This window comes from Pongo abelii, chromosome 1, assembly GCF_028885655.2.
Source record: "Pongo abelii isolate AG06213 chromosome 1, NHGRI_mPonAbe1-v2.0_pri, whole genome shotgun sequence".
NCBI classification, from domain to species: Eukaryota; Metazoa; Chordata; class Mammalia; order Primates; family Hominidae; genus Pongo; species Pongo abelii.
The window spans coordinates 139,536,397-139,562,013 of NC_071985.2; the positions used below are offsets into that span (position 1 = coordinate 139,536,397).

At 40.9% G+C, this 25,617-nt stretch overlaps 1 long non-coding RNA gene across 1 annotated transcript; it reads right to left on the reverse strand.

Moving 5' to 3' along the window:
- Window positions 1–1,642: 1,642 nt before the first annotated feature.
- On the reverse strand, window positions 1,643–24,939 carry LOC129059030 (uncharacterized). Its single transcript, XR_008524638.1, has 3 exons — window positions 22,216–24,939; window positions 20,498–20,580; window positions 1,643–2,191 (listed from the first exon to the last, which is right to left on the reverse strand). It is a non-coding gene; the product is annotated as an uncharacterized LOC129059030 (long non-coding RNA).
- Between the last annotated feature and the right edge of the window lie 678 nt (window positions 24,940–25,617).

Below are 25,617 nucleotides of genomic sequence, written 5' to 3' on the forward strand. Positions count from 1 at the left end.
ACAAGTGTATTTCACAGTTTGATCTAAGATCTACCTGGAGTTGAATTTTGTAAAAATACAGAGTTTCACAGTTAATACAGTGAAGTTTCTAAAACATGTCATATGAGATTATCTTCACAACTCTGGTATAGGCAGAGGTTTTTAAAACAAAGTACAAAAAGCACGAACTAACCATAAAGGAAAAAATTGATAAAATGAGCAAATTAAAATTTACCAAAAAGTGCTTTTAAGAGAATGGAAAGACAAACCCAGAATGGGAAAATACGTTAGTAATATATATACCAAACAAAGGGCTCATATCTAGAGAATATGTAAAGAGTTCCTACAAAACAGTAAGATAGACCACATGGTGGAAAATTGGCAAAATACATGAATCAACACTTATGTAAGAAAATATATTCAAAAAGTGTTTAGCCTTATTAGGTATGAGAAAAATGCACATTAAAACCCTACTGAAATATCACTACATGTCTATCAGAATGGCTGAGATTTAAAAGATCAACAACACCAAGTATTAGTAAAGATGCAGAATGATGGAAATTCTCACACACTGCTGGCGGAAGTGTAAATTGATACAAATTTGAAAAACTACTTGGCAATATTGCATACTATGCGATCCAAAAATTCTACTCCTAGGTATATACTCAAATGCCATACATTCTTATGGGCACCAAAGGCACGTGCAAGGATGTTCATCACAGAAAATTATTTATAATAGCTAAATACTGGAAGCAACCCAAATTTCCAACAGTAGAATGGATAAATAGTGGTATATTCATATAATAAAATTTGTTAACCACAAGGGAAAAGAATGAAATATACCTACAAGCAAAAATAACAAAAATATTGACTGAAAGAAGCCAGACATAAAGAATATATAATAACACTGATAAACTTTCTCAAAATAGGAAAACCTAAATTATAATGTGGGAAGTCAGGATAATGGTTACCTCTGGGGAGAAGGGAGAAGGTAATGATTGGGAGAGAGCACAAGGGAGTCTTCCGAGATGCTGGTAGCGTTCTTTCATTTTATCTAGGTGATGCTTATATAGGTGTTTTCACTTTGTGATGATGCCTCGAACTGACAGCGCTTTCTGCATTTTACTGTACATGTGTTATACTCCAAATTTTCAGAGAGCATATTTTAAAAAAAGACCTGATCTCTTTGGGATACCTATTTACCTTGGAAAATGCCTGGTTACCAAGAGGAATGTTAGATCATTGACAATGTGTTTCAATTTTCACAGAACTGTTTATGAATATGTCCACTGAATCACATGTTGTACCTATGCAAATCATTATTAAACTTGAAGAGGAGTTTAATCATTGCATTAGTTTTGACTGCCATCTAATGGCAAGAATGCTGAACTATCTAGAAGTAAAAAGAATCAGTCTCCCTGCAAGTAAGCAAAAGAACATTGATTTTGGCTACAATTTGCAAGACTGCTTTATAGTGGAATTTATTGTCTGCACTCAGTGTAAATATTAGGACATCATGCAAATATTATGCATTCAATTAGGATTGTTAAATCTGAAATAAAACAGAATTTTTCATTTTTTTGTGTAAGAAGTTCATGACCTTACTGTAATTTTCATTCTTTCTTTGACCATACATTATAGTCCTTTCAGATTACAGCCCACTTAGTACAGAAAATATTAGGCAGTAGCACAATATGTAGTCCTTTTACCATGAGAGTCCAAAAGGAGAAATAGACTTAATATATGTAATTCAATTCCTTGAATATAATCAGTGCTCAGTACAAAGCACTGGATTAATGTGCTGCTCAAAGCATTCTGCTTGAACCCTAGTTTTTCAGTGGGATTTTGAAAGTAGGGGCCTGTGTGGCATGCTGCTATATTCTGACCTAGAAGTTACATGCAATGTAATGAAATCTACAACCAAAAAAGAAAGTTGGCTGGGCACGGTGGCCTACGCTTGTAATACCAGCACTTTGGGAGGCCGAGACCAACAGATTACTTGAGCTCAGAAGTTTGAGACCAGACTGGGCAACATGGTGAGACCCCCATCTCTAAAAAAAAAATACAAAAATTAGCCAGATATGGTGGCGCTCACCTGTAGTCCCACCTACTTGGGAGGCTGAGGTGGGAGAATCGCTGGAGCCTCAGAGGCAGAGGTTGCAGTAAATCATGATCGCGCCACTGCACTCTAGCCTGGGGAACAGAGAGAGACCTTGTCTCAAACAAAAACAAAAACAAAAAAAAAAGGGAGAAAGAGAGAAAGTTAAAAAATTATTAGTTGAAAATAAGCACTTCTGAGCCTCAACTGTTAATTAGATATTTTTTTAAGCAAAGAGGAGGCAGAGTCCTCTAAAAGGAACTTTAAGACAGCTAGCAACTTCTTGGTGTGTTTCAGCAACACCTATGGAAAGCCAAAAAAAAAAAAATGAAGAGAAAATAGAAAAGAGGAAGCTTTGCTTATATTTGTTTAAGCATCCTGCCCCCACCAAATCCAGTTTGCTTATGAAGCAACCAAGATGAATATAGTTTCATCCTCCAGCAAAATGCTCCAACCCCTTTTATTATCTTTAATCCAAGTGGAATTAATTGTTTTTGTTTGTATTAACATATTTACTGAGGTACAATTGACATACAATAAACTGCACATTTATAAAGGGATATATGTATCTACTCATAAAACCATCACAAAAATCAAGATAATGAACATATCCATCACCCCCAAAAATGCCCTTGTGACCCTTTGTAATCCAAACCCACCTCTCCCATCCTACTCTGTCCCTAGGCAGCTGCTGATTTGCTTTTGATTACAGATAAGATTAGATTTTCTAGAATTTTTCTATAAATAGAATCATACTGTATGTACACCATCATCTGGCTCCTTTTATCTGCTGTGATTACTTTGAATTCATCTATGTTGTTTGCTGTATAATTTCTTTTAATTCTGAGTGGTATTCTATTGGGTGGATATATCACAATTTGTTTATCCATTCACTTGCTAAAGGAGTATAGTTTACTTTTTGTTTTACAAATAAAATGTTTGTAAATATTACAAATAAAGTTGCTATGAACATTTGTGTAAAAGATTTTGTAGGGGCCAGGCATGGTGGCTTATGCCTGTAATCCCAGCACTTTGGGAGGCTAAGGTGGGAGGATTGCTTGAGGCCAACAGTTTCAGACAAACTGTTTCAGACTGAGACAACAGTTTCAGACACGCTGCCATGGGCAGCGTGGCAAATCTTCATCTTTACAAAAAAAAAAATTAGCCAGACATGGTGGTGCATGCCTGTGGTCCCAGCTACCCAGGAGGTTCAGGTGGGAGGATTGCTTGAGCCCAGGAGGTCGAGGCTGCAATGAGCCATAATCTCACCACTGCATTCCAGCCTGAGCAACAGAGTGAGACCCTGTCTCAAGGAAAAATAAAAAGATTTTTTATGAACACATGCTTTCCTTTATTTTTGGAATGAATACCTACAAGTTTTTGCCAGACTGTATAATGATCTGCCAAAGACGTCCATGTCCTAATTCCCTTCTGCTGTTTACCTTATATGACAAAAGGTACTTGGCAGATGTGATTAAGTGAAGGGTGGGAAATTGAGGTGGGAAATTCACTTGATTACCAAGGGGGCCCAATGTCATCACAAGGGCCCTTGTAAGAAGGAGGCAATAGAGTCAGAGTCAGACAGAAAGTGAAGTGACAATGGAGCTGAGAGAGGGATTGAAAGATGCTATGTTGCTGGCTTTAAAGATGGAGGATGAGAGCAGGAGCCAAAGAAATTCAGCCAGTCTCTAGAAGCTAGAAGGCAAGGAAACTGAATCTCCCCTGGAGCCCCCAGAATGAACCAGCCTTTCCAACTCTTGACTGTAGCCCAATGAGCTTGATTTTAGACTTCTCACCTCCAGACCATAAGATAATAAACTTGTGCTGTTTTAAACCACTGAGTTGGTGGTAACTTTTTATAGCAGCAATAGAATAATATAATAGAATGTAATGACTGAGTTATATAATAGTGATGGCAGCTGCAGTCTGTCTGGAGTGGCCTCGGCCATGACACTGGCTGCAGTGGGGAGGCACCGCGGGGGCTGCATGCTCCACAGAGCCAGAGGGAGCCAGGAACAGGTGGAAGCCCCGCCTCTTTCAGAGTTGGAGGGGTAGAAGCCCTGCCCTCCAGGTGCAGCTGCAGCCACCCAGCCGGGGTTGTGAACCCGGGCATTCCAGAGCTCTGGGTCCGCAGGCTTGGAATTTTCTGTTCCGCTCCCTACTCCTGGTGCCTGGTCTGATTTTGGAGCAGAGTTGAGACCCCAGCCTGGGCACCGTCATGACCTGGCCAAGTGTGTATGCTTGGGGCAGCACTGACACACCAGACCTTGCCACCTCAGTCCCCTCTGGACTTTGGGCACTGAGGAGCACGGGAGGGAGGCTGACAGGGGGCAGAGGGCAGCTCAGTGTGAGCTTGCAGGTGCCCCTCAGCATGAACAGCTTGGGTGCTGGTGAGCACCATGGACAGCAAGTTGATGGCAGCAGGAGGTAGCCAGGCTCCTGGGCGGAAAGAGGCGGTTCCTGGTGAAGTCCTACCTTCAAGCCAGGGATGGCCTGAAGGCTGTGGCCCGGGCTGCCAGTTCTGCAGTCTGAAGTGAGAACTTATGGTGCTTTTTTCAGATTTTCCCGTGGCCGCCCATGGACCAATCAGCATGCACTTCCTCCATTCTGAAGCCCATAAAAATCCCTGGACTCAGCCAGACTCGGTAGATGACCTGTCTGCAGATAGCAGCTTCCCACTCCAGCTCTGCTCTCCACTGAGGACTGCAGACTTGTCAGGATGACCTGCCTGTGGACAGGAGCTACCCACTCCAGGTTTCATCTCCACTGAGAGCTGTAGAGACATCCAGACAACCTGCCTCTGGATAGAAGCTACCCACTCCAGGGCTTCTCTCTGCTGAGGGCTGCAGAGACAGTGGGATGACCTGCCTGTGGATAGGAGCTATCCTGCCTGTGGATAGAATCCACGCTGAGGGCTGCACAGACAATGGGACAACCTGCCTGCATATAGGAGCTACCCACTCCAGATCTCCTCTCTGCTGAGGGCTTCAGAGACATCAGGGTGACCTGCCTGTGGACAGGAGCTACCTACTCTGGTTCTTCTCTCCACTAAGGGCTGCACAGATGATGGGACAGCCTGCCTATGGAGAGGAGTTACCAACTCCAGGTCTTCTCTCTGCTGAGGGCTGCAGAGACATCGGGGCAACCTGCCTGTGGATAGGAGCTACCCACTCTGGGTCTCCTCTCTGCTAAGGGCTGCACAGGTGTTGAGATGACCTGCCTGTGGATAGGAGCTACCCACTCCAGTCTCCTCTCTGCTGAGATGATGAGATGACCTGTCTGCAGATAGGACCTACCCACTCTGGGTCTCCTTTCCGCTGAGGGCTGCAGAGATGTCAGGGCGACCTGCTTGCAGAAAGGAGCTACCCACTTCAGGTCTCCTGAGAGCTGTACTGTTGCTCAATAAAACACCTCTTCACCTTGTTCATCCTCCAGTTGTCCACATACCTCATTCTTCCTGGATGTGGGACAGGAACTTGGGACTCCCAAATGGCAAGTCTGAAAGAGCTGTAAAACTAACAGGGCTTAAACATGCCCCCCTGCTCACCATGTTGCAGGTGATGAGGAGAGAAGAAAGGAGAGCTGCGACCATTTGGGCAACCCAGAACTTGGAGCTCCCCAAGCCAGGGCTGCGACACCTTCTTTGGGACTCTGTGGTTCCTGGTGTCTCCTAGCTTCCAGGTGCCACCGTGTTCCCCAGTGCCCCTGGTGGAAGCTGCTTGCAGTATGCCTGGTGCAGCCACAGCCTCACAGGGGGCCGGCACCTGTGTCAGCACCTGGAGCTGCCTGCCCCACTGCAGCCGGCATGCCTGGCTATGTGCAATGGCCAGACCCCATGCTCACTCACACATTCCTCACCGCTGTGCCCCTGGCTCACCCTTGGTAGGTGTGGGATCCAGACCAATAGTGCAAGCCAAGTGCAGCCTGACAGGCCAAGTGGGCAAAACAAGCCCCGCAGGCCTGAGCAAAACTTGGGTAAAGGTGCCACTGGCCACAGAGGTTTCCAGCAGGTGAAGCAACACCCCAAACATCCCATGATAATAGGTTTATGTTTAACTTTTTAGGAAACTTCCAAACTGTTTCCTAAAGAGATTACATCATTTTCAAGTACCACAAGCAGTGTATGAGAGTTCTGGTTGCTTCACATGTTCACCAAAGACTAGTATTGCTAGTCTTTTTAACATTCTAGTGGATATATGACGGTATCTCATTGTTTTAATTTGCATTTTCATAACAAATAATGATGTTGAGCATCTTGTCATGTACTTATTTGCCATCCACATATATTTTTTATGAAGTATCTATTTAAATCTTTTGCCCAGTTTTTTATTTTGAGATGGGGTTTCAGTTTGTTGCCCAGGCTGGGGTGCAGTGGCTATTCACAGTGTACTACATGATCATGGTGCACTACAGCCTCAAACTCCTGGGTGCAAATAATCATATTGCCTCAGCCCTCCCAAGTAGCTTGTATGATAGGAATGGGCCACTGTGCCCAGCTTTTTGGCATTTTGAAAATGGAATTGTTTGTCTTTTTATTATTGAACTGTGTGAATTCTTTATATATTTTAGATACCAGTTCTTTTATTGGATAATGTTTTTTCCCAGTCCATGACAATGTCTTCAGAAGAGCAAAAGATTTTAATTTTTGTAAAGTTCAATGGTTTGTGGTTGGAAATTTCTGAAACGGTTTTCAACAATCCCTATCTTCTGGCATTTGTGACCTTGTGTAATCCTCTACCCTTGAATGTGAGTTAGACATAGTGGTTTATTTCTAATGAATAACTTGTGGCAAAGGTGATAGAATATCACCTCAGGATTACACTAGAAAAGACTGTGACTTGCTTCTCGCTTGTACCCTCTCCCTGACTCTTCTTTCATCCTCCCTTTGATGAAGCAAGAGGCTCTATTGTGAGCTGCCCTACTGAGAAGCCCACAGGGCAAAACTGAGTTGCCTCTGGCCAATAGCTAGCAAAGAATTAAGAGCCTCTCAACAACCCTTGAGAACTAAATCTTGAAAACAACATTCAAAAGTGGATCCTTAACCAGCTGAGACTTCAAATGAGAGCACAGCCCCAGTTAAAAGTTGACTGTAGCCTTGTGAGGGACCCTTGAAGCAGAGGTCTCAGCTAAATCATGCTGGGATTCATGACTCACAAAGGTAATAATAAGTACTATTTAAGTCACTATTTAAGGATTAGAGGTAATTTGTTGTCCCACAGTAGATAATTCATACAGTGGCTCTTTTTCTTTTATGCTTTTTGTATCCTGTTTAAGAAATCTTTGCCTAATCCAAGGTCATGAATATTTTCTCCTTGTTTCTTCTAGAAATTTTACAGTATTAACACTTACAATTAAGTCTAAGAGCCATTTTGAGTTAATTTTTGTGGACAGTATGCATATAGTGTGAGGTAAGTGTATATAATCTGTGTATAGTGTGAGATCCATTTTGTCACATATAGCAATTCAATTGCTTCAGTGTCATTTGTTTAAAAAATTATCCTTTCACTATTGAATTGCATTGACCCTTTGTGAAAAATCAATTATATTTCTAATTCCAAACTCTCTATTCTGTTCTATTGTCTGTCTTTACACTACCGTATCACATTGATTACTGTAGCCTTACCTCTAATTCCAGAGTATCTGCTCTGTTCTATTTTCTGTCTTTACACCAATACCATACCGTCTTGATTACTGTAGCTTTATAGGTCTTAAAATCAAATAGTGTAAATAAATAGCTTTATTATTTTTTAAAATTGTTTTGGCCATTTTAGATTCTTTTCATTTTCAAACACACTGTAGAATCAGCTTGTCAATTTCTATTAAAAAACTATGCTGACCTTTTATTGGGATTGCATTGAATCTCCAGGGGGAGAACTAACATCTGACCAATATTGAGTCTTCTGATTCATGAACCTGCTATATCTCTCTGCTGTATTTATTTAGGTCATCCTTAGCTTCTCTCAGCAATGTTTTGTCATTTTCAGTGTGCATGTTTTCAACATCTTTCATTAAATTTATTCCTAAATATTTTAAATTTTCTAGGCTGGGTGCAGTGGCTCATGACTGTAATTCCAGCAATTAGGGAGGCCAAGGTGGGTGGATCACTTGAGGCCATGAGTTATGGACCAGCCTGGCCAACAATGGTGAAACCCTGTCTTTACTAAAAATATAAAAATTAGCCAGACGTGGTGGCGCATGACTGTAGTCCTAGCTACTTGGGAGGCTGAGGCACGAAAATCACTTGAACCCAAGAGGTGAAGTTGGCAGAGCCAAGATCATGCCAATGCACTCCAGCCTGGGTGACAGAGCAAGATACTGTCTCAAAAAGTTTTTTTCAATGTTATTATAAATGGTATAGGTTTTAGAATTTTGATTCCTGACTGTGGTTAATATTTTTATATATTTTGTACATTATATATACTTCAATGATGACTCACTTCTTAGTTATATAGTTATATTATCTTTCTTGAGGGGTTCCTTAAGATTTTCTACTTAGATGATTTTGTTGTTCCAAATAAAATTTTCCTTCTTCTTCTATAATCTATGTACTGTTACTTCTTTTTATTTTCTTAATACAATGTTGAATAGAAGAGGTGAGCATGGAGGACCCATCCAGTGGCTCATGCCTATAAACCCCAACACTCTGGGAGACCAAGGCAAGAGGATTACTTGAGCCCAGGAGTTTGAGACAAGCCTGGACAACATGGTGAAACCCTGTCTTTACCAAAAATACAAAAAAAAAAAAAAATTAGCTAGGCATGGTGGTGCACAGCTGTATTCCCAGCTACTTGGGAGGATAAGGTAGGAGAATTAATTGAGCCCAGGACGTCAAGGCTGCAGTGAGCCGTAATAGCGCCACTGCATTCCAGTGTGGGTGATAAAGCGAGAACCTGTCAAAAAAAAAAAAGGTGAGCATGGACATTTCTTTCTTTCTTTGGAATCTTAGACAGAAAGCATTCAGTCGTTGATGATAAACCATGAGGGTAGTTGTAAATTTTTTATATATGGACTTTGTTAGGTAAAAGAAATTCTCTTCTATTCCTACACTGATGAAAGTTTTCATTAGGAATGAATGTAAGACCTTGTCAAATGTTTTTCTTTTATCTATTGAGAAGAATTTGTGTGTGTGTGTGTGTGTGTGTGTGTGTGTGTGTGTGTGTAGATGAAATTACATTGGTTAATTTTCAAATTTTTTTCACCAGTCTTGCATTTGTGGGATAAACTAGTTTAGTTAGAACGTATTAACCATTGTATTCATTACTGGATTTATTTTGCTAACATTTTGTTGAGAAATTTTATTTCAATGTTCATGAAGAACATTGGCATACAGTTTCATTATCTTCTGTGTTTTTGTTTGGTTTTGGTACCAGGTTAATGCTAGTCTCATATAACGAATTAGGGGAAGTTTCTTCTTCTTCAATTTTCTGAAAGAATTTTTGTAGAACTGTTATTATTTTGCTTTTACATTTTGGTAGACTTCAACAGTGAAGCCATCTGGGCCTGGAGTTTTCTTAATGGGAAAATTTTTAATTAAAAATTTGATTTCTTTAATAAAAATAAAACTTTGCATATTATCTATTTCTTCTTGAGTAAGCTTTGGTAGCTTGTCTGTTTCATTTAAGTTGTTGAATATATTAGTAAAAAGTTATAATAGTCCCTTATTATCCTCTTAATGTTTATAGAACCTATAATTATGTTGCCCTTTCCTTCTCAATATTAGCGATGTGTATCTTCTTTTGTCTCCTATCAGTCAAGCTACAGGTTTATCAATTTTATTGATCTTCTCAATCTGTTTTTGGCTTTATTGATTTTCTCTATTCTTCTTGCTTATTTGTTTTCCATTTCACTGATTTCTGCTCTTATATTTATTACTTTCTTTGGCTGATTTGGATTTGAATTGTTCTTCTTTTTACAGTTTCCTAAGGTCACTAATTTGAAACAATTTTTAAAAAATATATGCCCTTAATGCTATATATTTCCTCCTAAGCACTGCTTTAGCATCATCTCACAAATTTTTCTTTTTACTCAGTTCAAATAATTTCTAACATTCTTTTGCTTGCCTTTTTGATACTTGAGTTATTGAGAAATGTGTTATTTATATTTAATATCCACCTATTTGGGGATTTTTCAGATATCTTTCTGTTGTTGAGTTCCATTTAATTTTCTTATTGTCATATTTTGTACATTTGAATTCTTTTCAACTTACTGAGACTTGGTTTTTGATCAGAATATGATGTATCTTGGTAAATGTTTTGTGGATATTAGAAAAGAACATGTATTTTGTTGCTGTTGTGTGAAGCATTTGATAAATTTCAATTAGGTCAAGTTGGTTTATGGTGTTTGAGTCTTCAATATCTTTACAGATTTTCTGTTTATCTCTTCTATTAAATTCTAATGAGAAAGATGTTGAAGTATCTTACTATAATTGTGAACTTATATATTTTTCCTTGCAGTTCCATCAGTTTTATTTTGTGTACGTGAAGCTTAATTATCAAATGCATAAACATTTAGAATTGCTAAGTTCTCTTGACCAATTGACTCCTTTGTTTTATCGCATTTTCTTATTCTTCTTTTTTTTTTTTTTTTTTTTTTGAGATAGGGTCTCACTCTGTCATCTAGGCTAAAGTGTAGTGGCATAATCATGGCTCAAGGTAGCCTCAACTTTTCCTGGGCTCAAGTGATCTCCCACCTTAGCCTCCCGAGTAGCTGGGACTACAGGCACTCGCCACCACACCTAGCTAATTTTTTTACTTTTTTTTCACTATGTTGCCCAGGCTAGCCTCAAACTCCTGGGCTCAAGTGATCCTCTTGCTTCAGCATCTGGAGTAGCTAGGATTACAGGCACACATCACTGTACCTGGATTTAGAATGATTCTTTTTAACACTGGCAATATTCTTTGCTCAGAAATCTACTCTGTCTGAAATTAATATTGTCATCCTAGTATTCTTTTGACTAGTGTTAGCATGGGATTTTTTTCCATCTTTTAATTTTTAGGTTATTTGTTACTTTGTTTTTCAAATGGGTTTCTTATAGGCAGCATATAGTTGGCTCTTGCTTTTCTACCCAGCTTGACAATCTCTGCCTTTAAATTGGGGTGTTTAAGATATTTACACTTAACATGATTAAGGATATGGTAGGGTTTAAGTCTACCATCTTACTTTTTGTTTTCTATTTGTCCTATTTGTTTTCTGTTCCCTCTTTTTCTTGTTAACTTCTCTTGGATTGAGTATTTTTTATTATTCCATTTTATCTCCAGTTGGCCTATTAGCTACAACTCTTTGTTTTGTATTTTAGTGGTTACTTTAGGGTTTCTAATATACATTTTTTAAACTCTATTTTTAAAATGACTGTTTTCCTTTTTGAGACAGGGTCTTCCTCTGTCACTCAGGCTGCAGTGTAGTGGTGTGATCTCGGCTCACTGCAACCTTCATTTCCCAGGCTCAAGTGATCCTCCACCTCAACCTCTCAAATAGCTAAGATTACAGGCATGTACCACAACACTTGACTAATTTTTAAATTTTTTGCAGAGATGAGGTCTCACTGTTGCAGGATCCTTGGGGTGTTGCTTTTCTGGCTGGAAACCTCTGTGGCTGAGTTTTGCTTGGGGCTGCTGGGCTCATTCCACCCACTTGGCCTGGCAGGCTCCTCTCAGCTCATGCTACCGGCCTGGATCCTACGGCTGCCAAGGGCAAGCCAGGTATGGAGTGGTGAGAGATGTGTGAGTGAGCAAGCATGGGGTCCAGCCACTGTGCACAGTCAGGCACGCTGGCTGCTGCAGTGGGGCAGGAAGCTCCAAGTACTGGCATGGGTGCCGGCTCTCTGCAAGGCTGTGGCTGGACCACGCATACCAAAAGCAGCTTCCAAGGCTGCCAATGGGAAACGCAGTGGCACCCAGAAGCTTAGAGACTCTAGGAACTGCAGGACCCCAAAGAGGGAGTCACAGCTCTAGCTCAGGGAGTTCCCAGGTCTGGGCTTCCCGAAGGGCCACAGCTCTTCTCTCTTTCTCTTCACCTGCAATGTGGCAAGCAAGGGGCATGTTTCAGCCCTGTTTGTGTTACAGCTCTTCTAGCCCCACCATTTGACAGGCCCTGAGTTCTTGTCCTGCTACCAGGAAGAATGAAGTACGCAGACAAGTGGAGGGTGAGCAAGATGAGAAGGAGCTTTATTGAGGGACAAAACAGCTTAGAGGAGGCCCGCAGTAGGTAGCTCCTTTACACAGCTAGGGTATCGTGATGAGTGTTTCGCTCCTAGCAGAGAGGAGGCCCTGGAGGGGGAGGCTCCTCTCTGCAGGTAGATTGTCTTATCATCTCTGCTGCTTTCAGCAGAGAGGAGGCCCTGGAGTGGGTTGTTCCTTTCTGCAGCTGGTTGCTATTTCTGCAGCTTGTTGTCCCAATGTATCTGTAGCTTTCAGCAGAGAGGAGGCCATGGATTGGGTAGCTCCTCTCTACAGCTGGTCATCCCAACATCTGCTGCTCTCAGCAGAGAGGATGCCCTGGAGTGGGTAGCTCCTCTCTGCAGCCAGTCATCTGATGTCTGCTGCTCTCAGCAGAGACGAGGCCCTGGAGTGGGTAGCTCCTCTCTGCAGCTGGTCATCCTGGAGTCTACTCAGCTCTGGCTGAGCCCGGAGCTTTTATGGGCCTCAGAGGGGAGGAATTAAGCACCGATTGGTCCATGGGTGGCCATGGGTCCAGAAAAGGCCCCAGAAGTTCACACTCTGGTCTGTGGAACTGGTAGCCCAGTCGCCAGCCTTCAGGCCTTCCCTGGCCTGAAGGTGAGGCCTCACCAGGGACCCACCCCCTTCCACCCAGGAACCTGTCTGCTTCCTGTGGCCATTTGTGGTGCCCAGGCTGTAAGTGCCTAGGGGTGCCTGCAGGCCAGCACCAAGATGCCCTCAGTCCCCATTGGCTTCCCTCCTATGCTCATCAATGCCCAAAGTCTGGAGGGGGCCCAGGCAGCAGGGAGCTGCTGTGTCAGCACTGTTCCGAGTGTGTGCACATCTGGCCATGCTGTGACAGCACCTGGGCTCAGCCCTGACTTTGCAGCAAGGTCAGAGTAAGCACCAATAGCAGGGAGAAGCCAGGCAGTGGGAGCAGGCATTTCTGAGTCTGCAACGGTGGTGGGGGGCCTTCTCAGGCCCCAAAGAGTGTAAGGATGCCTGAGTCCACAGCCACGGTTTGGGCAGCTGCAGTTATGGTGTTGTGGGGTAGAGCTCCTGCTTGTTCCATGGAGTAGGAGACCCAGGTCCACAGCCACAACTTGGGCAGCTGCAGCTATACCCAGGGAGCTCCTGCCCTACCAACTCAGAAGTGGAGGGGCTCCCACCTGTTCCTGGCTCCTGCTGGCTCCATGGAATGTGCAACCCAGCTGTGCCTCCCTGCTGCAGCTGGCATGATGGGAGCAGCTGCTCCAGAGAGGCTGCCACTGTTATCATCACTATATTGCCCAGACTGGTAAAACAACTTTTTTTGAGATATAATTCACATATCATAGACTTCATCCACTTAAAATATATAATTTAATGGCTTTAGTATGACAGAATTTCACAACTATCATCATAATCAATTTTAGAACATTCTCATTATTCCGAAAAAGAGATCCCCTACAGCTAAGCAACCTTCCCCTCCATTTATCCATTCTCCTCAGCTATAGGCAACCATTAGATTTGCCTATTCTGGATATGTTGTGTAAATGAAATCATGCAATATGTGATCATTTGTGACTTTTTTTTCAATTAGTATTATGTTTTCAAGGTTCATCCATGTTGTAAAATATATCAGTACTTTATTCCTTTTTATTTACAAATAACATTCCATTGTATGGATATAACGTATTTTATTTATCTATTCATTATCATCAGTTGATGGATAGTTGAGTTGTGTTCACTTTTGGACCATTATCAATAATGATGCTATCAATATTAGATATATGTTTCTGTGTAGACATATGTTTGTATTTCTCTGTACATACCTGGACATGGAATTACTGGGTCATATGATAAGTCTATGTTAACCATTTTAGGAACTTCCAGACTGTTTTTCAAAGCAGCTGCATCATTTTACATTCCCACAGCAGTGCATTAGAGTTCTAATTTCGCCATATCTTCACTAACACTTGTTCTTATTTTTCTTTTTGATTATAACCATCCTAGTGGCTGTGAGACAATATCTCATTGTAGTTTTAACTTGCATTTCCTTGATGTGTAGTATAAATCTTTAATTTATTATAATCTGCCTTCAAGAATTACGGTACTTCATGTATGGTATAATAACCTTACAACAATATACCTCTATTTTCCCTCCCCTGCCTTTGTGCTATTTTCATGCACTTTACTCCTTCAGATGTTATAAGCATCACAATGCATTGTTATTAAGTTTTTTTGATATGGGGTCTCTCTCTGTTGCCAGGCTGGAGTGCAGTGGTGCAATCACAGCTCACTTGTAGCCTCAACCTCCTGAGGGGCTCAAGCAATCCTCCCACATCAGGCTGGGACCACAAGAACTTACCACCACACTCAGCTAATTATTTTATTTTATTTTATTTTATTTTATTATTAATATACTTTAAGTTTTAGGGTACATGTGCACAATGTGCAGGTTAGTTACATATGTATACATGTGCCATGCTGGTGTGCTGCACCCATTAACTCGTCATTTAGCATTGGTATATCTCCTAATGCTATCCCTCCCCCTTCCCCCCAGCTAATTTTTAAATTATTTTGTAAAGTTGGGGTTTTGTTGTGGTGCCCAGGCTAGTCATGGAACTTCTGAGCTCTAGTGATCTTCCCACCTTAGCCTCCCAAAGTGCTGGAATTATAAGCGTGAGCCACCATGACCAGCTCATTGTTATTAATCTTGCCTTAAATACCTAGTTATCTTTTTAAAGAATTTTATTGAGATATAATTGACAATACCAGGCATGGTCGTGCATGCCTGTAGTCCCAGCACTCTGGGAACCCAAGGTGGGTGGATTGCTTGAGCTCAGGAGATCAAGACCAGCCTGGGCAACATGGTGAAAGCCCGTCTCTATAGGAAATACAAAAAATCAGCTAGGCATGGTGATGCATGCCTGTAGTCCCAGCTACTTAGGAGACTGAGGTGGGAGAATCACCTGAGCCAAGGAAGTTGAGGCTGCAAGGCTTCAGTGAGCCATTATCACACCACTGCACTCCAGCCCGGGTGATAAAGTGAGACTTTATCTCAAAAAAAAAAAAGAGAGAGAGAGATAATTAACGAGCTATACAATTCACTCACCTAAGGTGCACAATTCAACAATTTTTAGCATATTCACAGACTTGTGCAACCATCATTTTAGAGCATTTCATCATCCCAAAAAGAAACCCCTTACCCATTAGCAGTCACTCTCCATTTCCCCCCAATCCTCCAAGCCCTAGGCAATCACTAATCTGTGTCTATAGATTTGCCTATTCTGGCCATTTAAAGTAAATGAATCCCTATCATATGTGGTCTTTTGTGACTGGCCAGCCAATTTTTTTTTCTTAAGAGATAAAGGTCTCGCTTTGGTGCTCAGGCTGGTCTTGAATGCCTGAACTCAAATGATCCTCCTGCTTCAGCTCCGAAGTAGCTGGTACTACTAGAACATGTCACCACACATGGCTTCAATTATCTTTTAAAGAAATTTTTTAAATTAGCAAGAAGAGTATTTCATCTTTGCCCACATTTTCACCATTTCCAGTGCTCTCTTCATTCCTTTGTGTAGTTCCAGGTTTTCATCTGGTATCACTTCCCTTCTGCTTGGCAGATTTCTTTCTTTCCTTTTCCTTTCCTTTCCTTTCCTTTCCTTTTTCCTTTCCCCTTTCTTTTCCCCTTTCTTTTCCCCTTTCCTTTCCCCTTTCCTTTCCTTTCCTTTCTTTTTTTTTTTTGACGGAGTCTCGCTCTGTTACCCAGGCTGTAGTGCAGTGGCGCGATCTCCGCTCACTGCAAGCTCCGCCTCCCGGGTTCACGCCATTCTCCTGACTCAGCCTCCTGAGCAGCTGGGACTACAGGCGTCTGCCACCACGCCCGGCTACTTTTTTTGTATTTTTAGTAGACAGGGGGTTTCACCAGGATGGTCTTCATCTCCTGACTTCGTGATCCGCCCGCCTCGGCCTCCCAAAGTGCTGGGATTACAGGCGTGAGCCACCACGCCCGGCCTCTTCTTTCATTTTTTTTTAAGACGGAGTCTCACGCTGTAACCCATGCTGGAGTGCAATGGCACAATCTTGGCTCACTGCGGCCTCTGCGTCCCGGGTTCAAGTGGTTCTCGTGCTTAAGCCTCCTGAGTACCTGGAATTACAGGTACCTGCCAATACACCCGGCTAATTTTTTGTATTTTTTAGTAGAGATTGGGTTTCACCATGTTGGCCAAGCTGGTCTTGAACACCTGGCCTCAAGTGATCCACCCGCCTCGGCCTCCCAAAGTGCTGGGATTGCAGGTGTGAGCCACGGCACCTAGCCCTTTTAGCATTGTAGTGCAATTCTGCTAGCATTAAATTTTTTTTTCTCTGTCTCTCTCTCTCTATATATATATATAATTTATAAACAATAGAAATTTATTCTCACAGTCCTGGAGGCTGAGAAGTTCAACATCAAGGAGCTGGCAGGTTTGGTGTCTGATGAGAGCCCAGATCTCTGCTTCCAAAATAGTGTCTTGAATGTTGCATCCTTACATGGTGAAAAGGATGGAGAGCAAAGTAAAAGGGGCAGTTTTTATATATCCAATAAAGCCTTTATTTTGCCTTTTTTTTGAACGATATTTTTACTGGGTATAGAACGTTAGTTTGATTTTTTTCAGTGTTTTGCCAACAATGTTCCACCATCTTTTGGTTTGCATTATTTTCAACAAGAAATATGCTGGATTTTTAAATCTTTGTTCTTCTCTATGTAATATGTATTTTTTTTTCTGGCTGCTTTTAAGGTTTTCTCTTTATCACAATTTGATTATAATGTGCCTTGGTGTAGTTTTCTTCATGTTTCTTATGTGCAGGGTTCATTGAGCTTCTTGGTTCTGTGGGTTCATAGTTTTCAGCATTTTCATTCATTACTTCATCAATTTTTTTTGTTGTCCTAGCCCTCCTTTTCAGGGATTTCAGTTATACACACATTAAGCCACTTGAATTTGTCCCAAAGTTCAACTTTTTTTCTTTCTGTGTGTCATTTTGGGTAATTCCTATTGCTACATATTATATTTTCTTCCACTGTCTAATCTGCTATGAATCCCACCCAGTGTACTTTAAAAAATCTCGGCCGGGCGCAGTGGCTCACGCCTGTAATCTCAGCACTTTGGGAGGCTGAGGCGGGAGAATCACGAGGTCAGGAGATCAAGACCATCCTGGCTAACACAGTGAAACCCCGTCTCTACTAAAAATACAAAAAAAATTAGCTGGGCGTGGTGGTGGGCGCCTGTAGTCCCAGCTACTAGGAAGGCTGAGGTAGGAGAATAGCGTGAACCCGGGAGGTGGAGCTTGCAGTGAGCCGAGATCGCGACACTGCACTCCAGCCTGGGCAGCAGAGCGAGACTCTGTCTCAAAAAAAAAAAAAAAAAAAAAAATCTCAGACCCAGTATTTCTCATCTATATTAGTTTGATTTAAATTTCTTTATATCTTCTATGTTTTTCTTTAACATGCTTATGCTTTCCTCTGCCTTCTTGAACACATAAGTTATATAACATATTTATAGTTATAATAACTTACATTGTCTACTAATTTGATGATACAAACATTGATAATAACAGATGATAATCTATGCCATTCTAGTGTCTGTTTCTTTCAAGTAATTTTTCTCCTTGTTATACTTCATATTTTTCTATGTCTTTATGTCCTTAATAATTTTTCACTGGATGCTTGACATTGGAGTTTTATGCCATTTGATGCTACATAATTTATATTCCTTTTGATATTCTTGAGCTTTGTTCAGTTAAATTACTTGAAAATAGTTTGTTCCTTCTGAGGCTTTCCCTCAAGCTTTGTTCGTGGGACCAGAGTAGCTTTTAGTTTAGAGCTAATTTTGCCTCATTACAGAAGCAATACCCTGTGTGTATCCTACCTCATGTCCCATGTATTACCAATATTTTTCAATCTGGCCGGTGGACTCCTGTGTGAGCTCCAGGGACTGTTCCAGGGATTGTTCTTCCTGCTCATCTCTGGTGATTCTCTCAGCAGCCCTAAATAGTTTCTTTCTACATACACTTTGGTGAGTTTGGGAGGCCGAGGCGGGCGGATCACGAGGTCAGGAGATAGAGACCATCCTGGCTAACACAGTGAAACCCCGCTCTACAAAAATACAAAAAAATTAGCTGGGCATGGTGGCGGGTGCCTATAGTCCCAGCTACTCAGGAGGCTGAGTGAGGCACGAGAATGGCGTGAACCCGGGAGGCAGAGTTTGCAATGAGCCAAATGGCGCCACTGCACTCTGGCCTGGGTGACAGAGCAAGACTCCGTCTCAAAAAAAAAAAGACTCAAGAAGGGCTGGTTACGGTGGCTCATGCTTGTGATCTCAGCATTTTGGGAGACCGAGGTGGAAGGATTGCTTGAGACCAGGAGTCCCAGACCAGCCTGGGCAATATAGGGAGAACCCCGTCTCTACCAAAAAAAAAAAAAAAAAAAAAAGACTCAAGGACAACTTGGCAAATATCTGAAGCTCTCTTGCTCTATTTAGTTCTCTCTTTCCCATGAAGCTGTCTCCTCACCAGTACTCTGCCAAGTGAAATCTAGCTACCTTGCCCTGTGTGAATTCTCAACTCTGTTTCCTCTATTCAAGGAGACCATCAAGATCTGTTTGAGTCCCCCCTTCCTGTGGTATGGCCTGGAAACTCTCCTCTGTTAGTAACTGAAACTACTGAGCTAAATGAGGCTCACCTCATTTGTTCCCCTTCATCCTGCCTGTTGTCCAATGTCTGAAATCCTTATGTGGTAGAGAGAATAATGACATCCCCCCAACCACAAAATGTTTATGTCCCAATTCGCAGAACCTGTGAATATATTAAGTGGCAAAAGGGACTTTGCCTGTGTAATTAAATTAAGGATCTTGAGATCAGGAGGTTATCCTGGATTATTCAAGTAGGCTGACTGTATTGATAAGGGGTCCTTATAGGTGAAAAGGGGAAGCAGGGGAATTAGAGTGAGAGAAGGAGATGTGATGACGGAACACAGGTCAGAATGATGTGTTGCTGGCTTTGAAGACTGATGAAAGCCAAAAATCAATGAATACATAAGCCAATTTCCCAGCCTCTAGAAGCTAGAAAAAACAAGGAAACAAATTCTCCCCTAGGTCTTCCAGGAGGAATGCAGCCCTGCTGACACCTTGATCTTAGCCCAGTGAGATCCATTTTGGACTCTTCAGAACTGTAATATAATACATTTATGTTTTATATTATATATATTTATATAATATATATAATTTATATTATATATAATATAAAACATATTTAAAAAGTATATTAAAAACATATATTAAAAATATGTTTTTAAAATATCTTTTAAAAACATATATATTTAAAAATATAATAAAAAACATATATTAAAAAACATATAATAAAACATATATTATATATATGTTGCAGTTGTTATACCGCAAACTTGTTTTAAGGCACTAAGTTTGTGGTAAATTGTTACAACTGCAATAGAAAAGTAATATACCTCCTTCTATATATTTTGTTCAGTTTTTGATTTGTTTAAGATGTGAGTGTGCTCCATTGCTCATCAAGGCAACTCAAAAACACAGACTCTGCAGTTTCTTTCTTTTCTTTTCTTTTTGTTTTTTTTTTTTTTTTTGAGATGGAGTCTCACTCTGTTGCCCAGGCTGGAGTGCAATGGCACAATCCCAGCTCACTGCAACCTCCACCTCCCAGGTTCACCTCCACCTCCCTGCCTCAGCCTCCTGAGTAGCTGGGATTACGGGTGCCCACCACTACGCCTAGTTAATTTTTTGTATTTTTAGCAGAGACAGGGTTTCACCATGTTGGCTAGGCTGGTCTTGAACTCCTGACCTCATGATTCACCCACCTCGGCCTCCCAAAGTGCTGGGATTACAGGCATGAGCCATTTTGCCTGGCCTCTTTTTCTTTTCTTTCTTTTTTTTTTTTTTTTTTTGAGACAAAGCCTTGCTCTGCTGTCCAGACTAGAGTGCAGTGGCACAATCTCAGCTCACTGCAACCTCTGCCTCTGGGGTTCAAGTGATTCTCCTGCCTCAGCATCCCGAGTAGCTGGGACTACAGGTGCATGTCACCATGCCTGGCTAATATTTTGAATTTTTAGTGGAGACAGGATTTCACCCTGTTGGTCAGGCTGGTCTCAAGCTCCTGACCTCAAGTGATCTGCCTGCATCGCGCTCCCAAAGTGCTGAGATTACAGGCAGGAGCCACTGTGCCCAGCACAGACTCTGCAGTTTCTACACACAACCGCATTCGTGGTATTTGTACTTACCACAATAGGCTCCATTCCTGTGGGCACATAGACTCCATTTCTCAGCTTCCCTTGCAGTTGGGTTTGGCCATGTGACTTGTGTTCTAGCCAATGAAAGAGGAGCAGAAGTGAACAGTGTCATGGTCTATCCATACAATGAAATACTCTTTAACAATAAAAAGGAGCAAACTACTGACACATGGTATGTCACAATGAATCTCAAAAACATTGTGCTACATGAAAGAAACCAGAAACAAGAGGCCACATATTGTGTATGATTCCATTTAAATAAAATGTCCAAAATAGGCAAATCCATAGAGACAGAAGATACAGTAGTGTTGCCCAGTGGGATAGAAACAGAGATTAACAAGAAATGGGCACAAGAGATCTTACTGGGAGCATAAAAATGTGCTAAAACTGACAGGGTAATGGTTACACCGCTTGGAAAAGCTACCAAAAATCACTGAATTATATACCTGAAAAGGAGAAACTTCATGATCAGTAAAAAAAAATACCTCAATAAAGTTGTTTTCTTAAAAATAAAGAATAAAGATGAAAGTGCGAATCCAGTCTGTTACCTCATCATGGCCTGAAGCAAAAGTCCCTGCCAATTCTTTCTTTTTCTCTTTTGTCTTAATCCAAGCCCACAATTCCAGTCAGGTAGAGACAGAACAAATGTAAAAACTCTCCCTCTAAGGCTGGCTAACTTGGAATAAAAACCTGAGGGACTTGATATAAGGAAAGATTCTAAGGTAACAGAGAAAAGGTAAATGCATAAAATCGGAATGGAAACCTGAGCATGAAAATGCCAGAAGATTACCCATCTTTATTACCTACCTGTTAAAATACACATCTAATGGAAATGGGGAACTGGAATATATAAAGCAAACACGTAGTCAAAACATTTCTGTTTCTGAAGCTTTTGAAGCAGATCTTTTTGTTATATCTATGGAATAACTTTAAAGACAAAGAAGAAGAAGACTTCTTTTTTTTTTTCTTTTTTTTGAGGCAGAGTCTCGCTCTGTCGCCCAGGCTGGAGTGCAGTGGCGCGATCTCTGCTCACTGCAAGCTCCGCCTCCCGGGTTCACGCCATTCTCCTGCCTCAGCCTCCCAAGTAGCTGGGACTACAGGCGCCCGCCACCATGCCCGGCTAATTTTTTGTATTTTAAGTAGAGACGGGGTTTCACTGTGTTAGCCAGGATGGTCTCGATCTCCTGACCTCGTGATCCACCCACCTCAGCCTCCCAAAGTGCTGGGATTACAGGCGTGAGCCACCGTGCCCGGCCAGAAGAAGACTTTTAAAACTTATATTAATTCTTGAGTTGGTGGTTGTTTTCCTGGACCCACACTTTAGAACTGCCCAAGAAATCCTTTTATCGTTGGGGAGGAAAAAAGATAACTCCTCCCATCCTATACAGAGTAGGTCAGAGTCAGTTTGTGAAAGTATTCTCTTGGCTTAGAGTTCCCAGGTGGAAGATTTTAAATTATGGAATTGTAGCATTAGAATTTTCATCAGTTTTTATTTGTTATTTCAATAGTTTTGGGGGTACAGGTGGTTTTTGGTTACAGGGATAAGTTGACTAGAGGTGGTTTCTGAGATTTTAGTGCACCCATCACCCGAACAGTGTACACTGTACCCAAGATGTAGTCTTTTACTGCTCATCCTCCTCTCAATCTTCCCCTGTGAGTCCCCAAAGTCCAGCATGTCATTCTTATGCCTTTGCATCCTCATAGCTTACCTCCCGCTTATAAGTGAGAACATACGATAGTTGATTTTCCATTCCTGAGTTACTTCACTTAGGATAATGGCCTCTGGCTCCATCCAAGTTGCTGCAAAAAACATTTTGTTTCTTTTTATGCCTGAATAGTATTCCGTCATGTATATATACCACATTTTCTTTATCACTTGTTGGTTGATGGACACTAAGGTTGGTTCCATGTCTTTTCAATTGCGAATTATGCTGCTACAAACATGCACGTGTATGTGTCTTTTTCATATAATGATTTATTTCCCTTTGGGAAGATACCTAGTAGTGGCGTTGCTGGATCAAATGGTAGTTCTACTTTTTGTTCTTTAAGGAACCTCCACACTGTTTCCCATAGCAGTTGTACTAATTTACATTCCCACCAGCAGTGTAAAAGCGTTTCTTTTCATCTCATTAACGCCAACATCTATTATTTTTTGACTTTTTAATTATGGCCATTCTTGCAGGAGTAAGGTGATATCTCATTTTGGTTTTAATTTGCATTTCTCTGATAACTAATGATATTGAACACTTTTTCATGTTGGTTGGCTGTTTGTATATTTTCTTTTGGGAAATGTTCTTCGCCCACTTTTGGCCACTTTTATTCATGTACTTTGCCAACTTTTTGATGGGATTATTTATTTTTTAATTACTGATTTATTTGAGTTCCTTATAGATTCTGGATACTGGTCTTTTGTCAGATGTATAGTTTGCAAAAATTTTCTCCCACTCTATGGGGTGACTGTTTACTCTGCTGATTATTTCTTTTGCTGTGCAGGAGCTTTTTTGTTTAATTAGGTCTCATTTATTTACTTTTTGGTGGTAGTTGCATTTGCTTTGGGGGGCCTTAGTCATTAATTCTTTGCTCAGACAATGTTATCTTCTAGAATTTTTATGGTTTCAGGTCTTAGATTTAAGTGTTTAATCGATCTTGTGTTGATTTTTGTATAAGATGTGAGATGGGGTTCCAGTTTCATTCTTCTATGTGTGGCTTGCCAGTTTTTCCAGCATCATTTATTGAATAGAGTATTCTTTCCTTAATTTATGTTTTTGTATGATTTGTCCAAATTCAGTTGGCTGTAAGTATTTGGCTTCATTTCTGGCTTCTCTATTCTTTTCCGTTGGTCTACTTTATATTTTAATATCAGTACCATGCTGTTTTGGTAACTACAGCCTTGTAGTATAGTTTGAAGTTGATGTATTTGTATGTTTTCACACTGCTATAAAGAGCTACCTGAGACTGGGTAATTTATGAAGAAAAGAGGTTTAATTGACTCATAGTTCTGCATGGCTGGGGAGGCCTCAGGAAACATACAATCATGGTGGAAGGCAAAGTAGAAGCAGGCACCTTCTTCAAAAGGCAGTAGGAGACAGAGTGTGCACTAAGAAAGCTACACACTTCTAAACCATCAAATCTCATGAGAACGCACTCACTATCTGGGAACAGCAAGGCAGAAGTCCGTCCCCATGATTAAATCACCTCCCACCAGGCCCCTCCCCTGACACATGGGGATTACATTTGAAGCAAGTTCCCAAGAGACTATCATAGTAACCTAGAAGTCAACCATAGAAGTGAACTCCTAAAGATACCCTTTATTGACTTTTCTTTCTTCTCCTTTCAGACAGTTTCAGTAGAGTCAGGTCAACTTAATAAAAGGAGGGACTGAGCTGATTTGAACCAAGGAGTCAGTTTTTATAATGGCTTGTATATTTTCAACCCTAAGGTGTAGACTTCTGGGGAATCACAACTGGAAAACTGGAGTATTTATTAGGATCTCTCCTTTTTGTTAAGCTCTGAAGTGCAGTTTTTCTTCACCTAGTCCTATACGACTGCAAGCAGCTCGGTACACTTTCTCAATCTCTTAGCCAATACTTAATAATTGGTGCCAGGAAAGAAAGATGAAAGTAAAAAAATAAAAATGTATAAATAAGTAAAAATAAAAGAGAAAAAAAGAATTGCCAAACATCTTACCTCTCTCTGTGCATTCTTTCCTTCTAGGATCTTGACTTCTAATCTCTTTGTTGCCTAGGTAGCTCTTCAATACCTTCAATCATGTATTTCTAAAAACATTTTACAGTGTTTTTAGTTGTTCTCAGCAGGAGAGTTAGTCCGTAACAAGCTAAATTGCTATTAATAGAAATGCCCATTAACTCTCATCTTCTCAACAATCCTATGAGGGAGATAATACTATCTTTTTTACTGCTGAGTAAATTGAGACACAAAGAGGCCATGTATCTTCTTGAAGTTGCTAAAGTAGAAAATTTCAAACCTGGGCAGTTGGACTCCAGAAGCCATGTTCTTAACTTCTAATAGTCTGCCTAAATAAGCTGAGTCAGTGGCAGGACCAGGACTGAATTCCTACCCAAATACTCATTCCATGTGATTTGCTCGCTAATCATTACTTCCCTCTCTTTATTACTTCCCTTTCTTTATCATATGCTTCTTTTCGCTGCACCTTGTGCCAGCCTCGCAATGTGTTCCATCATGCTATCTTTCTCTAATTTTTTCTGGTTTGCTTCTTCTCCATCTCTAAGCTTATTTCCCTCTTTTGTAAAGTGCTTTGGATGGTGCCTAGTGTGTACGAAGTGCTCAGTAAGGGTGAATGATTGTTTACCTTTTCAGTGCCTCAATTTCCTTATCTATAAATAGATGATAATGACACACTCAGTTAGAAAAAGCCAGCTCTAAAATAAAAACACAATCACTGGGAAAGCTATTTCCTGTGTGGTTTTTTTTTCTTGTTTGTTTATTTATTTATTTATTTATTTATTTATTTTTGTACTTCATGCCAAAGGGAGAGCTATTTTCAATGGTACTTAGAAGCTTCTAAAAAGGCTCTGATAAAGTCATTTCTTTGCAAGAGAAAAACAAAAAATTGACTAAAATAATTTCTGAATGGAAAAAGACGGCCAAAATTTCTCCTCGCCCTTCAGTTCCTCTTTCTCTTTTGTCAGAACCTCCTTGTCTGGACTTAGCTCCCTTTTCTCCTCCTCCTTCTTCTGCTGTTTTGGCTCCATTTTGGAAACACCCTGTGTTCAGCAGAGGAGAACCTGCCTAGGTTTATCAACCATAGTCAAAAGTTAAAAGCATAATTAAAGGATTCCTTGATTCTCTTCAGGACCCTACTGAATTTGCTAGAAAATTAAAATCAAACATTTGAATTTATGATCCTGATTTTCTGATTCATATCAAATGGCTCAAATGTTAGTGTCAGAAAGTTAAACCAAATATTAGATAGCAAATGTAAATTGGAGAAATCCTTTAGAACCTAAAGGATTTAGACTTCCACAAATTTTTGGAAGCAGATTGTGAATTGACCTACAATACTGCCAAAGCTTCCCTTAGTTCTTCAAATAATAGTTGGATGGAACAAAATACAGCAATATCAACAAAAT